Here is a 14,446-nt window from a genome sequence, read left to right as displayed (position 1 = left end):
TGCATCCTTTAACCTCAAGCTCCAATCTTTTCTTGTTGGGCCAACCGTCTTCTCAAGAATCTGTTTTATCTCGTGATTCGACACCTCGACTTGCCCGCTTGTTTGAGGATGATAGGGTGTTGAAACCCTATGTGTAACGTTGTACTTCTTGAGCAGTGCCTCGATTGTGCGATTAGAGAAATGTGAACCCCCATCACTTATAAGGACTCGAGGCATTCCAAACCTAGCAAAAATGTTAGACTTCACAAAATCTGCAACCACTTTGGAATCGTTAGTACGGGTGGCTTTTGCTTCCACCCATTTGGAAACATAATCCACCGCCAACAAGATATAGAGAAAACCATGTGATGAAAGAAAATGACCCATAAAATCAATTCCCCACACATCAAATATTTCAACAGAAAGTATAGGGTTTTGTGGCATTTGATCCTTAACACTTATATTACCCATTCGTTGACAACGATCACATGTAAGGCAAACTGTCCTAGCATCCCTAAAAATGGTTGGCCAATAAAACCCACATTCTAAGACTTTAAGAGCCGTGCGTTGGGTGCCAAAATGTCCCCCACATGCATATGAATGACAAAATGTTAAAATAGATTGAAACTCAGATTCATTCACACAACGTCGTACAATCTGATCGGGACAAAATTTCCAGAGGTAGGGGTCATCCCAAACATAAAACCTAGCATCCTTTTTAAGCTTATCACGTTGATTCCTATTAAGTGTGCTAGGGATATGTTTAGACACTAAAAAGTTCACCAAATCTGCATACCAAGGCTCACGTACCTGGATAGACATTAATTGTTCATCGGGGAAGGTTTCAGAAATTGGCAATGCTTCCTCATGCACCATTCGACTTAGGTGGTCAGCCACCACGTTCTCCACGCCCTTCTTATCCCGAATCTCAATGTCAAACTCTTGTAGAAGCAACATCCATCGAATTAGTCTAGGCTTGGCCTTCTTTTTCGTGAGCAAGTACTTGAGAGCTGCATGATCAGTAAAAATAATAACTTTAGTACCAAGTAAGTATGACCGAAACTTATCTAATGCAAATACTACCGCAAGTAATTCTTTTTCAGTAGTTGAGTAATTTAATTGAGCATCATTTAGTGTTCTAGATGCATAATAAATAACATGAGGTTGTTTGTTCTTTCGCTGCCCCAAAACAGCACCAATTGCATAGTCCGAAGCATCGCACATCAACTCGAAAGGAAGGCTCCAATCTGGAGGTGTAATAATGGGAGCCGAAGTGAGAGCCTCTTTGAGGTGGTTGAATGTTTTCTCACACGCCTCGTTGAACTCGAAAACCACCTCCTTTTGAAGCAATCGGCATAGTGGTTGCGCAATCTTGGAGGAATCCTTTATGAAGCGCCTATAAAAACCTGCATGACCAAGAAACGAACGAACCTCTCTAACCGAAGTTGGAGAGGGTAAGTGACGAACAAGGTCTACCTTAGATTTATCTACTTCAATGCCTTTTTCAAAAATAATATGTCCTAGAACAATACCTTGTTTAACCATGAAGTGACATTTCTCCCAATTTAACACAAGGTTTGTTTCAACACAACGGTTCAGAATCACACTAAGATTATTCAAACAACCATCAAATGAATTACCAAAAACACCGAAATCATCCATAAAAACCTCAATAATTTTCTCAACATAATCTGAAAATATGCTCATCATGCATCATTGAAATGTGGCAGGTGCATTACATAAACCAAATGGCATACGACGATAAGCAAATGTACCAAAGGGGCATGTAAAAGTGGTCTTTTCTTGATCATCCGGGGCAATAACAATTTGATTATAACCAAAATATCCATCAAGAAAACAATAAAATGAATGACCCGCTAACCTTTCCAACATTTGATCTAGGAACGGCAATGGGAAGTGGTCCTTCCTCGTGGTGGCATTTATCTTCCTATAATCAGTGCATACGCACCAACCAGTTTGGATTCGAGTGGGTACCAGCTCATTCTCCGCATTTTCTACCACCGTCACTCCAGATTTCTTCGGCACACATTGGATAGGTGACACCCACTTACTATCCGAGATTGGATAGATGACTCCACAATCAAGGAGTTTGATTATCTTCTTCTTCACTACTTCCATCATCGGAGGGTTAAGACGGCGTTGAGCCTCTCTAGTTGGTTTGGCCCCCTCCTCAAGAAATATGTGATGCATACATGTAGCGGGACTAATACTTTTATATCGGCCAAGGTCCACCCTAGGGCAGATTTGAACTCCTTCAAAACACGCACTAGTTTCCCTTCTTCTTGTGCCGTGAGTGATGAAGAAATAATGGCCGGTAATGTCTCATCTTCCCCCAAGAAAATGTACTTCAAATGGCTTGGTAGTGGTTTGAGATCAAGGGTGGGTACCTGAACTATGGATGGAAGCAACTTATTAGTCGAAATGGGAATTGACTCAAATTTAGAAAACTTACCCTCGTGCTTAGGCATTGACTCAAAGGCAGCAACCAACTCTAGGCATTCCTCATTAGGAGGCACGGCATGGAGTAGAGAGTGTATGCCGTGGGTTTTCAACAATCCCCCACCATTGGTTTTGAGTTCCATGCTTCTTGTAATGACATTTTCTAGTGCATCGGCGTTCAAATCTTCAAAGTGTCCCTGCGCCAACGAGTCAACTATATCAATGGAGAAACATGAATGATCCTCACTAGGATACTTAATAGAATCAGAAAGACTAAAATTAACAACTTCCCCATCAAATTCCATGGACAACGTTCCATTAAACACGTCAATCTTTGTCCGAGCCGTCTTCATGAATGGTCGTCCAAGTAGGATTGGCAACGTAGGGGCATGGTCAGATTCATCCATCTCGAGCACATAGAAATCCGCTGGAAAGATTAAGTGATTAACCTGCACTAACACATCTTCCAAAACTCCCTTTGGATAAGCATTAGATCTATCGGCCAATTGCATAAAGTACATAACGTTTTTCACGTGTCTATGCTTCGACATTATGTTGCTGATCTGTCTCATGTGATACCTCTTCAACCCTTGGAAATTAATCCAGATTTGACTTATGACGAGGAACCAGTGACGATACTAGATTGGAAGGAAAAGGTTCTGAGGAACAAGACGGTGAACTTAGTAAAAGTTTTGTGGAGAAATCATTCAGTTGAGGAAGCTACGTGGGAGACAGAAGATCGGATGAGGGATTTATATCCTCGGTTGTTCTTTGATCACTAAGGGTTATTTGGTTGTTTGAATTTCGGGACGAAATTCTTGTAAGGTAGGTAGGTTGTGACAGCCCGTCCCGAGAAATTTTAAAAACGTACGCGTGAAAAGGCTGTTTTACCCTTAGTGCGTTTCCTTTTCGTTTTATGGTTGTTTTTTAGTTTTGTTGGCATGTTGTAGGCCACACACATTCTCCCACATCCCACAACCTTTCCTCCTTATTCCTGCACACTGTCCCGAGCCCCATTCCTTCCCATTTTCCTTGAAACGTACGGACACACCCACAAACCCATTCAACCTCCACAGATCGAGGAAACCAAGACCATATTCATGCTCGTGAAGCTTGTGGGAGTCCAACCATACCTTTTTCAGGTGAGAATACCCCCGTTTTCACGTTGAACTCACGATGCCCGATTTTGGGTATTGTTCATGCACACGTGATTTCTCACGTTTTAGGGAATTTCAAGCTTGTAGGTAGCTTGGTGAGGTCCCTAGGAGGCTCGGGGTGGTTCGTTTGAAGGTTTTGGACGTCGGGATCACTAGTTTCGAAGTTGGCCGGAGTTGGGTTGATTTTTCAGGTGAGATTTCGTGGATTTTAGCACTTGAAAGTGGTATGATTGTGTTCCTCTAGTTCTAAGCTTCATTTTGGTACCAATTTTATGAAATTTGGATGAAAAACGAAGAAGATATCAAAGTTTGAAATTTTCCCAGTTTTCCGGCGCCGGCAACGGCGCCGGAGGCTCGCCGGAGAAGACGGCGGAATATTCCTGACGCCGTTGACGGAATTTGTTAAATCTGACGGAATATTCCTGACGGCATCAACTGATGCCGTCAGCGTGCTAGGCACGTGCCTGCGCGTGGCCGGCCCATGTGGACGTGCCTTGGCCGGCGCGTGGGGGCGCGTGTGACGGTGAAAAATTATTTTAAAAATATGGGGATGTTCCTAAGGTTGAGTAGATCACGTTGGTATATTCATACACCCCATTTGAGCATTGTATGAGAAGTTAGTTCTAAAGGTTGGTTATGTGCTTTAAAATTAACGTTTTTGTAGTTGTTTCGCATATAGGTGATACCTATCCCGAGGACGAGCGTGGTCACTCGAGGCAGGGGGGCTACGACCCTTCCACATATCAGTGAGTGGGCTTTTGGTTTTCCGTATATGCCTATATACTTATATTTTCCCAAAAATTGATTGGAATTGTTATTTTGTCATATGCCATGCATTATATTATCGTTGTTTATGCATTATTAGTTGGTTATATATATATATATATATATGTGCATATTTGGTGCTGCGGACTCACAGGTAAGTGCCAGGTAAGTGTTATTCATGTTTACAGTCGGTAGTGATTTGAGATGCTTAGAGAGCTCATAACCTGCATCCCTGGTGTTAGTGCTCATGCCCATAGTAGGGCACAGTCCTTCACGTGACATTCACCTCCCGCACCACACACTCAGCTTGGATCCAAGTTAGGTGCACAGTCCTGTCGTACAGACCACTTTAGGTGGTTCCGACTCGTAGGTGACCCGCGATTATTCGCCCAGCCTTCACGTAATCGTAGCACTTGAGTGTGTATATATATATATATATATATATATATATATATTACACCTAGGCCTGTCGTACAGACCACTTTAGATGGTTCCGACTCATGTGCAGGTCCAGTTAGTGAGATTGAGATTTGAGCTCTAGATGCAGCCGTACAGGTCACGTTAGGTGACTTCGGCTGCCAGATTTTATGTTATTGATATGATTTATACCTGAGCACTTGCATTTCATTTTGAGGTTTTGGCATGGCATATTCTTGAGCATGATTGGTATATATATATATATATATATATACACATATATATATATATATACGTATATCTATTTTCTGGGAAGTATACAGGTTTTACGGCGAGGGGTTAGAATGTATTTATTAAATGGTTTTCGAAAAGCTTTGTTTTTACCTACTCACGCTTTTGTTTTGCGCCCCTCCAGGTTTTAGTTGATTAGCAGGTTTGGTGGTTACCCAGAGGGCTTTACCGGCATTTCTGACAAACGATCACCAGCGTAGGGCCACCTTCGGGTGTACTGTTGTCGCATCATTTTCTTTTGGACTGCTTTAGGCTTTATGCTCTGAACTTGTGTCTCACTTACGCTAGCACTTGTTTCTATTATCTTATGTAAGCTAGTTTTATTTATTCGTACTATTTACATTATTATTTTATTAGTTTCCGCACTGTGCACATGGTTACGTCACTTCCACGTGACGACCAGCATGCCCTGGTCTCGATCGGGGTGTGTCAATTTACCTACCAATTAACATGGATACAAATTGCTACAAAATATATCACGAAAAAAAAAAACTAATTTTCTAGTTTGACATAGATACGGTTAATGCAAACACTTTTTTCATTTTATTTCACTTTTTCTACTACTTTTAATTTGGCATAAATTTAGGATTTTGGAAAAGGGACCATAAAGTATAAGTGGCATGAGTGTAAATAAATTGTATTAATATGTCAATAGTGTTCCTATATGTTTGCAAATTTTAAATTTGGGCTTAAACTGGATCTTTAAAGATAGATGGGTTTTTATCTAGAAATAATGAATTGTAAGGGCCAAAATCTAAAGCACCCTTATATTTATGATTAAATTTTTTATCATATATTTTTAGTTTTAGTTTGTACTCATTTTTAATTTGTATTTTTTTTTTTTTTTAACTTGTACCAATTTTCTTTTCAATTTTAATTTGTACCCATATATTAATTTCTTTTTGTGCCCATATTTTTTAAAGTTTATTTGTATTTGTACCCATATATTTTTTTTTATTTGTACTTTTTATTTTGCTAAATGTACCCATGCTAATTATATGTACCCTTTCATGTAAAACTTTTAATCTTAAAATGAACTCATTCTTAAATATACCAATTTGTTATATGTAAAATGTACCCTTTTTTTTTTATATAAAATCTATTCAATTTTTTTCTAATCCATTTTTAAACTTATATGGGTACATTCTTTTTTCTTTGATTTTAAAATGTATCCATGTCAAGTTTAATCGAAGAAATTTACTAATGTTATTAAACCTAATATCTTTTTTATTTTGTGATTTTGAAGAATGTACCCATGTTTTGATACAAAAATTTTTTTGGTTAATTTTGATGAATGTGCCCATGTTTACACACACACACACACACACACACAAATAGTATATTTATATTTTAATATTTTTAATCCCACAAAATATGTTTTTTATTTAAAATCTCATTTATATAAACAACTAAAATTTCTAATTTTTAATTTAAAAAATATAGTAACGTACATAGAATACCAACAAGGTTTTAATCAAAGAATATTCATAGCTAAAGACTGCATCCAAAGTCTCCTTTATATTAATATTGTATATTATTGATGTTGTGATTTTTTTTATAATTATTATTATTAGAATTATATTATTATTTTTTATATTTTCTAATATTGCTTCAACACCTTTTGCTTACCGTTCATTTTCTTACGAAGAAAGGAAAGAAACATACATGCACCTATGCATATGCTGCTGAACACGAGAATAACTTTTGCAGTAGGATTTAAGTTCTCTTTTTATATTTTGATTTCATTTTTTTCTGATTTTCTTGTGCAATATACTACAGGGATGATTTTCAGGACTATGTAGAGCTCTAATTAAACCTTTTATATCTTCTGGGGCTCGGCTTACCGGTGGGATATGATTTTCATGGTGTATATGAATTAGTAGTAGATGATTCTTAATTAATTTATTTTTAATTAGTAGAAAAGATAATTATAAAAAAAATTAAAAAAAAAAGAATTGATAAAATAGTATTATATTCAAAACTTACTCCATGACAAGTTTTAACTGGATTGTAGTGCCATTTAGCAAAATCTAGTGACAAATTGAGGCCCACACAAATTTTTCTCAGATGAGTTTTTCATTTTTGGCTTTTTTTTTTTTAAGTTTTAAAATAACATTATTTAACCATATTTTTTTTAAAAATGGGATTTGTTGACTTTTATTTATTTATTTATCCACGTGGCACATATATTGTGGAACCCATTGTTGTCATGTCATCACTTAATAGTTAACTTAACAGATTTTTTGTGTGATATTGAAATGAAAAATAAATAAATGTATAAGCTTGAAATGTTCAAAGATATTGTATGAGATTGCAATTGACTCTAATCTTGAGAGGGTAAACGTATTACCCTTTTTAAAATTAAGAAAAAAAAACGATAACGTTAGTAGGTTAAATAATTAGTTGTTATGGTAGTTGGTTAGTAGGAATCAAACTCGCATCATTGTGCATAATCATGAATATTTTATATCAATGCGGTAAAGCGTCATCAACCTACTAATGAGTAGTTGGGTCAACATATAAAGTCTCGATTTAGTGACCAATGACATAAAAGTAATTTATAACTATTTACATGACCTGAAACTCATGTGGCATTCCTCATTGATCTAATCCTAATTAATATATCATTGATTAAATTCAAAACAAATATTAATCATTGAATATGACTAATTAGTAAATCTTATATTGAATTTTGGCTAAGTAACCTTGAATATAAACTCCCTCTTATAGTCTTATTGCATTATTCACAATTCTTATCATTGAGCCAGTAGTTTGTACGATGAAATGTATTTTCAAACTTTTTAATAATATATATATATATATATATTTCTTAACCAAATTTTTTTATTTTGGTTTTTGTCTACGAGAACTGTGACATCCCACATTGCCCAGGGGAGTGATCCTTAAATGTATATTCTCATCCCTACCTAGCACGAGGCCTTTTGGGAGCTCACTGGCTTCGGGTTCCGTAGGAACTTCGAAGTTAAGCGAGAAGGGAGCTAGAGCAATTCCATGATGGGTGACCCACTGGGAAGTTGCTCGTGAGTTCCCAAAAACAAAACCGTGAGGGAATGGTAAGCCCAAAGCGGACAATATCGTGCTACGGTGGTGGAGCGGGCCCGGGAAGTGATCTGCCCCGGGCGGGGATGTGAAAATTGGTATCAGAGCCTAACCCTGGTCGCGTGTGTGCCGACGAGGACGTCGGGCCCTTAAGGGGGGTGGATTGTGACATCCCACATCACCCAGGGGAGTGATCCTTAAATGTATATTCTCATCCCTACCTAGCACGAGGCCTTTTGGGAGCTCACTGGCTTCGGGTTCCGTAGGAACTCCGAAGTTAAGCGAGAAATGGGCTAGAGCAATCCCATGATGGGTGACCTACTGGGAAGTTGCTTGTGAGTTCCCAAAAACAAAACCGTGAGGGAATGGTAAGCCCAAAGCAGACAATATCGTGTTATGGTGGTGGAGCGGGCCCGGGAAGTGATTCGCCCCGGGCCGGGATGTGATAAGAACTAACTCCTCATTTTGGTTCATCAATTTTAAAATCGATCAATGCCATTTTTGAACTTTACTAGCGCACGTCAATTTGTATAGTGAGTGTACACTTATAGGGATCATGTTGTTGTTCTAATGAAGCATTGATGAAGAGTGGGTTTCACACGCCTCAACCACCAAATTCCTCACTCAAACATACCCAATCTTAAGAGTTGGTTATCCCGGGAAGATGTTTTAAAGCTGGTTGTCGTCTATTTGTGAGTCTATAGAAAAAGTTAACCCTCCATTTTCTATCTTATTTTCATATAATTGAGTTTATGGTAAACAATTTATATGAAACAAAAACACTGCTATATGGCTCCCGAATCAATAAAACAATAACATTTAAACAAAAACTTGCACGTCATTATTCATTTTGTACGGAATACCATTGTAATAGTATACACATGCCATATAAAATCATTCTCATACATTGGACAACTAAACTCTTGACCTCCTATGAAGGAGGGCATATATTAAATTCAAAAACCATAAATTAAAACGAAAATAAAATTGCAATTAAAATTCAAAAAGCAGCAAGCTCTCCATCCAAGAATTTTTTTTCTTTTCACAAATGATATTATCTACCTAAGTGGATGGAGGGGTGTGTGGAGTAAGCCTCACAATAGGCTAGTAATAATGTGACTCAAATTTTCCTTTGACGAGAATCAAATCTAAAACATCTGACTTACAAATAAAGTGAAGAAGAATGTCATTAAATCGTAGTACTAAGTGGCAGTTGTACATCCATGATTGAAATAGAAAGAAAAGCATTGTTGGAGAGGTGTGGGCCAAAAAAAGACCAAGCCCCAACTGTTTCATCATCATTACAACGGCTACTACAACAAGTACAAAACGGCCATATTTTGAATTCAGCTGGGCGGGTCTTTGTGTTTCCAACAAAATATTAGGATTAAATATTATTTGAAAAAAGCCCAACCACACAAGGCACCACAGTACGCACATAATGTGGCATGTCTTTACAATCCATTTGTATTTGTATATATAAAGCCATCAATTCTTTTTAGGGGGCGTTTGTTGCACCAGACTATCTCATGCTGGACTAGCTTTAAGGAATAAGCTGGATTGACTTATAATAGACTAAGTTAGACTAACTTAGTGAAGTGTTTGATGCAGTGTTAGACTAAGAAGCAGGATAATTAATAAATTCTAATATTATATTAATTTATCTATATCTATATTAATATTTTATTCTTACTGCTCTCATTTTTTCCTTCTTTTTTCTGAAAACTCTTCCTCATCTTCGAAACCCAGTTCCATACTTTGAGATCAAATCAAAACCCAGTTCCATACTTTGAGATCAAATCAAAACCAACTTCCTACAATTGCATATCAGAGGAATCGGACGACGGCAAGAGCGGGACCTTCCTCAGAGGTTTGCACCACAAAAGTCATTGTTGGAGCTCTATGCAGCTGCAATTTGTTCGAGTCGCCGAGAATATCACCGTAGTTCTCTCAGATTTGAGACGAGGGAATGGTCTCCCATAATTGCCGCCGCTACGACCTCAACACCGGGTGCCAGTACTTCGTCCAGGGCCTCTGCCTCGTCGACTCTGAGTACCTCCACCGCACCGACAACTTCCTCCCGCCACCCAATGCCTCCGAGTCCTGTTAAGCGCCTCTGCCTGCAACCAGTCTCTCGAAAATGGATCGCCATACACCCTCTGCACCACCAGAATGACCTTGCAGAGCTCGCTCTTGACCGGCAAGTCCGTCATAAACCTCTCCACTTGCACGGCGTACCCGTCTTGGTGTGGTGATGTGATCTCGTTGGAGAGAGGACGTAACGCAGACGAAGCAAGGTCTTCGCAGAGGGAGGACGCCAAGCGACGCAAAGGAGACGAAACAAGTCTTAGCAATCCCGTGGTTTTCGAGGGGTTTCACTAAGATGACCTAACGAGGGAGATAGTCCACACGAGTTTAGGCTAGTCTTATTTAAGTTAGTCCCCAAGCTTACCAAACATGGGACAATAATCCTAGCCAGTTCAATCCCACTTAAGAAGTTGAAACAAATGCCCTAGGGTCAGAGCTTCACTAAACATTTTTGAACAAAAATGCTTTTAAGACGAAAAAATTAAAAAACAGTTTAAAATAATGCAAGGGTAATTTCATAATATAAACAATGTTTTTTAAATAATTAAATTTTTTTTGTACAACTTTTTTTTTTAATAATTAGTACCTCACAATGGGTTAGCAATAATGTGATTCAATCAGTTGTTTGTTAAATATTATTTTCTCTATTTTTAAACACATTTAAAACATCTTAAAAGGTGCGTAGTGATGTTATAAAAAAGGTGTTTCACACGCACATAATAATGTGATTCAATTAGTTGTCAAATGATTTTTTTTTTGAACAAACATTATTATTTACTCTAAGGGGGATGAGAATGGGTTTAGCCTCATAATGGGCTAGCGATAATATGATTCAATCAGTTATTTATTAAATATTATTTCTATATTTTTAAACACGTTCAAAACATCTTAAGAGATGCGTAGTGCCGTTTATAAAAAAAAAAAAGTCTTTCACACACGCATAATAATGTGACTCAAACGTTATTATCTATGCTACGGGAGAGAAATGTAGGCTTAATCTCACAACGGGCTAGCAATAATGTGATTCAATAAGTTGTTTATTAAATATTATTTTCTCTATTTTTAAACACGTTTAAAACATCTTAAGAGAAGCATATCGCCAATGATAAAAAGGCCTTTCGCACGCGCATAATAATGTGATTCAATAAATTGTTCATTAAATATTATTTTATCTATTTTTAAACACTTAAGAGACACTTAATATCGGTTATAAAAAAGGCATTTCGGATGTGCATAATAATGTGATTCAATTAGTTGTCAAATGATCATTGTACTTTTTTTTTTTTTTTTTTTTTTACAAACGATGTTATCTACACTAAAGGGGAGGGCGTGGACCTAACCTCACAATGTGCTAGCAATAATGTGATTCAATCAATTGTTTATAAGATATTATTTTCTCTATTTTTATGTAAATTCAATATAATGTAGATAGAAATTGAAAGACCGATTTTATTATGTGAATTCAGCTGTTTTGATTGGTTTATGAGTGGTTTCTTCTAGCATGGTCTAATATTATTCATTTGCCAGTTATAAAAAAGGTATTTCCCACATGCATAATAATGTGATTCAATTATTTGTCAAATGATTGTTTTTTTTTTTTGACCAAACTATATTATCCACGCTAAGGAGGAAGGGGTGGACTTAACCCCATAATGGGCTATTCAATCATTAATTTATTAAAAAGGCCTTTCGCACGCGCACAATAATGTGATCCATTCAATTGTTCATTAAATATTATTTTCTCTATTTTTAAACACTTAATAGGTGCATAATATCGGTTATTAAAAAGGCATTTTGCACGCGCATAATAATGTGATTCAATTAGTTGTCAAATGATCGTTATTTTTTTTTTTTGAACAATCAATGTTATATACACTAAAGGGGAAGAGGTGGCCTTAGTCTCCCAATGGGCTAGCAATAATGTGATTCAATCAGTTGTTTATTAAATATTATTTTCTCTATTTTTAATGTAAATTCAATATAATGTAGATGGAAATTGAAGGATTGATTTTATTATATGGATTCAACTGTTTTGATTGGTTTATGAGGGGTTTCTTCTAGCATGAGCTAATATTATTTAGTCTAAATATCTGACTTTCTTTTTGTCATAAAAAAATTTTGAAGCAATTCACGCATATAAAATACATTTAAAATGTATAAGTCATGCGTATCATACCGTGATTCAAAAAATGTTTTATGCATGCACGTAAGCACGTGCATGAAGGCTTGTAATTATATAATGGGATCCAGATCATGTGCCACACATTTTTGGACATGTATTTTGACACACGTTCATAGGACGTATTTTTCGACATATATTTAGGCATAAATTTATAGGACCAACTTCATAATGTATGTGAACATTTTAACTGTCTAATTTTTCAGGTATTCTTTTAAAGATTATATCTACCAAAAATATTTAAGTTCGAAAGCATATGACCGTTAAATAGTATTATAGTTAATTTAGTGTTTTCTTTTGCAAAATGATATTCGTTCATTTTCTCAAAACAATGACTAGTCTCTTAAAAATGAATAAGTTTTTTGATATTCGTTCATTTTTCTCAAAAAAAAAAAAAAAAAAAAAAATCTCTTAAAAATGATTAAGTTTATCTATTTTTTATAAAAATATTTAATGAATAATAGATTAAAAGGTAATTTATCCAAAGATCAATAAAAACTTTACTATTTAATCATATATTAGTTACATATTTTTATTTTGTACATAATCAATGATATATTTTTATTAATTAGGTATTGGTCAATTATAAATGTTACATGGGCTTTAAGGCATAATCAACCTTCTTTCCCATTTTTGTAAAAAAGTTGTGATTACATGCTACCGGACCTTTCTCCTTCACCCCACAACCAACTGCCAACCAGATTGCGAAATATGCAGTCAAGTCATCCATGTGCAATTCGTCTTCCCCCACCAAGACACCACGTTGATCTCTCTCAGCCTTCTTCCACTCCTAATCTAGCAAATTGTTCTTGGTGGGACTCTTCGACGACACCACACCACTGCCACCACATGTAGGAGAAAAGGGACCCGAAATCAGACCCAAAAAGCTCTTATTTCAAAACATACACCTCGTTGCCGCCATCTTTCACCGGTAAGGCCTTCTCATTGAGCCCAAAACAGGTAAAGCCATGACAAGGTTTTGCGGGGGATGGATTTGGGGTTGAATCTTATGGGTTTTGATCTTTTCTTTTTTTGGGTTTGAAATCTTTTTGCGTTTTGATTAATTTGATAGGTTTTGTCTCCTTTTGTTCTATGATATGAAATTCGTAGTTTTTTTGTTTAACAAGTAATTTTATAGTTCGAGAGAGACTCCGTGAAATGTGGAAATGTTGACAGGAAGAAGAAGAGAACCAGGAAATGGACATTGCAATGCAACGTCTAAATAGAAATGTAAAAACAGAACTAGGAAACAGACACTGCAATGCATTGTCTGAATCAAAATGTAAAAAAGAAAAATAAAAGCATAATCAGGAAACAAACACTGCATTATAGTTTCTAAATCAAAAAATATATATATATAAAAAAAACAGAACAGAGAAACAGACACTGCATTGCAGTGACTGAATCCAAACGTAAAAATAAAGAGTTGCGTGAAGAATGAAGCAAGAAGGCATGTGAGTGATGAAAAAAGAGAACCAGGACATGGACCCTGCAATGCAGCATTTGAATCCAAGTGTAAAAAACAGGGTCAGACACTGCAAAGTAGTGTTTGATCCATATTGACCTGTTCCAAAATACAAAACATATGAGAAATGGGGTGTCAGTTGAAGTGGGTGCCAACTGTAGTGGCAGATTATGTAATTTTTGTTTATTTTAAATCCATTAAGTGTCACAATACATGATTGACATATTTATAATTAACATAAATATTATTGATCTATTGGCAATATGGTAAGTTTGTATTGATTTCATACAAAATTACCCTAAATTAAATTATAAAAAATTCAAAATGAGATCGTATGCCAAAGAAAATAAGCATCCCTGATTCTAAGAAAATAATAAAGGAAATACAAAAAAAGGCAGAAATTAGATGATCTCTGGCCTCGTTTGGTAGCTCGAACTGTACTGACTATTTCTGTCGGATAGGATAAATAGCCAACAGATAGTACTGATTAAATTAGTCGGGCGTTTGGTGCAGTATCGGATTAATGACGATATTATTTATACTGTGTTTGGTTGGATACTCTATCGGATAAGAAAGAATTAAAAT

This window comes from Pyrus communis, chromosome 15 (genome assembly GCF_041283825.1).
Source record: "Pyrus communis isolate YQ-2024b chromosome 15, ASM4128382v1, whole genome shotgun sequence".
In the NCBI taxonomy this organism is placed as follows: Eukaryota; Viridiplantae; Streptophyta; class Magnoliopsida; order Rosales; family Rosaceae; genus Pyrus; species Pyrus communis.
This window is presented reverse-complemented; position numbering follows the sequence as displayed.